Below are 2,857 nucleotides of genomic sequence, written 5' to 3'. Positions count from 1 at the left end.
TGCATCCTAGAAAGAAATATCACTCCCTATCTCCTTAGACATCTGCAGTTTGATAGGCTGAGCAAGTCCCTCAATAAACCTCCTCACCCTCTCTCTCTCGGTAGGAAGCATAAGAAGAGCATGATCGGCAAAATCAATATAGCGGATCTCGTACTGAGTAACGGACATCCTGCCCTGCTAGAGACGCTCAAACTCCATGCGATAGTCCTCTCTCAGTGTAACAGGAAGGAACTTCTCAAGAACTATCAGAGAAAACTAGTCCCAAGTCAAAGCAGGAGGCCCAACTAGTCTAGTCAACACAAAATCATTCCACTATCTCTTGGCGGAACCTGACAGATGAAATGCAGCAAAGTCGACCCCATTGGTCTCCACTATTCCCATATTCCATAACACCTCATGACAACTGTCTAGATAGTCCTGGGGATCCTCAGAAGATGTACCACCATATTGAACTGGAAAAAGCTTGGTAAACCTATCCAATCTCCACAAAGCCTCAGAAGACATAGCAGTCCCATCACCGGTCTGTACTGCAACACCCAGCGGAACTACCCTAACGGGTTGAGCTGCTGGAGTTTGAAACGGAGGAGCCATCTGCTCCGGAGTATGGGTAGCGGGAGTCGGTGTTGTTCCCCCAACCCAAGAGTTAGCTGGTGCTACAGGGAATGTGTCGGTCTGAGAAACACTCTCCATAAGGCCCACTAGATACACCAAAGCATCCTGAAGTACCGGGGTAGCGATGAATCCCTCTGGAACCTGAGCTGGCCCTGCTGGAACGGTCTGGGTTGGAGTCTCCTCATCAAACTCTACCTGAGGCTCCGCCAGTGGTACTGCTGCTCGAGCTCTAGGTCGAGCGCTGCCTCAGCCTCAGCCTCTAGAACGACCTCGGTCTCGTCCTCTGCCCCTCATAGGAGCTGCAACTGGGGGCTCAGGCTGCTGCTAAGCTGATGAAGTGGTACGTGTTCTCGCCATCTGCGAAGGAACAAGAGTAGAGAGTTCAAGTATAATTGAGAGATCAAATCGCACAATAGAAAAGAATAGAAGTGAAATTGTTCCTAAATTCTGTAGCCTCTGGGATAAGCACAGACGTCTCCGTAATGATCCCTTAAACTCTACTAAGATTGTTCGTGAATTATGAGGCCTAGGCAACCTAGTGCTCTGATACCAACTTGTAACGACCCGAAATTCCCACCATCAGGACCGTGATGTCGCCTAACATCTCACTTGCTAGGCTAGCCAACGTTAGAGTATTATTAACCAATTTCCATTACATTTCAACGATTAAATGTAAACACACTAAAAAGCCTCCTTGTTTATAAACTATTACCAAAACTATTACTACTACTACTACTACCTAGAATCCGATGTCATAATCCACGAATAACTATGAGTTTTGTGCAAACTTCAGTCTGAAAGAAAGCACAACTGTTTTGGAAATAAAGTAAAACAGTAATTTAGCGAGGTGGAAGGGGATGCCAGGTCCTGAGGACGCCAGCAGGACTACCTTGGTCTCCATATCGTGTAACCTGAAGCCAACCTCTCAATCAGCCACCGCTTGCTCCGAAATCTGCATACAAAGTGCATAGTACAGTATCAGTACAACCAACCCCATGTACTGGTAAGTGCCGAGCCTAACTTCGACGAACAAGTGACGAGGCTATGGAGGGGCAATTACAATAAAAATCTGCATATGGTGTATAATAAAAGCAGAAAAGTACGAAGCAAAATAAAAAAGTAACTTGCAAGTAATGAATACCGAACTCAATTATCTCATCAGAACCCAGATATAATCAATCCTTACGTGAAATGCAAAACTATAGAACAACTTCACAGTAGAAGAAAATACATAAACACATAAACTGATGTGGCGCACATCCCGATCCCACCATATGATCATATCAATCCACCCTTATCCCTCCTGTTGCGGCATGTAACCCGATCCCACCGTACAATAGTGATTCACCCTTATTCCTATGCAATATACCACCCTTATTACTCTTGTTGTGGCGTACAACCCGATCCCACCATATTATAGCATTTCACCCTTATTCCTCCTCAATATATCACCCTTATTCCTCCAGTTGCGGTGTGCAACCCGATCCCACCATATTATTACCAATCATACAATATGAACAGAAATTTTACAATTTAGCTCAAACTAAAGCAAACGGAAAACTGTACAATTAGCAAACTTTACTCAAATTATACTACTCAGCGAAATCAATCCACAACATACTATAAAACACTGATAACCTACTTGAGCCAATAACAAGAGACAATGAAAGTACGGAATAGCTAATACCTTCCACAATGAAAACAAGGTCTAACAAGTATCAATTAAGCCTGGAAATACCATTGAAACATGTAGCAGTTAAGGCAGGAAACAATGTATTATAAACGGGAAGAAAATAGGGAAAACAGATAAATTTGCGGTGCATAGGTGCTCGTCACTTCACCTATACGCCACACACATGGATTTTCACATAGCAATTAAGTCGGGGATCCCTAATCCCTCGAGTCAAAGTTAGACACAACACTTACCTCGATCCACAGGCCACTCACTGCTCAATTACACCTTTTCCTCTAGTTTCCACCTTCGAACCACTCGTATCTAGTCATTATTAATTTAATAACATCAATTATCGCTAAAGAAATCAATTCCAATACATAATTATATGTTTCCCAATATTTCTTCCAAAAAGTCAAAAACCGATCCCAGGCCCGCTTAGTCAAAACTCGAGGTTTGGACCAAAACCCATTCAACCATTCACCCGCAGTCCAAATATGTAATTAGTTCCGGAATTCGACCCCAAATGGAGGTCTAAATCCCCAAAATTTCAAAATCCCCAATTCTCCCAAC

This window comes from Nicotiana attenuata, unplaced genomic scaffold, assembly GCF_001879085.1.
Source record: "Nicotiana attenuata strain UT unplaced genomic scaffold, NIATTr2, whole genome shotgun sequence".
Classification (NCBI taxonomy): Eukaryota; Viridiplantae; Streptophyta; class Magnoliopsida; order Solanales; family Solanaceae; genus Nicotiana; species Nicotiana attenuata.
Note: the sequence above shows the minus strand (reverse complement) of the source record.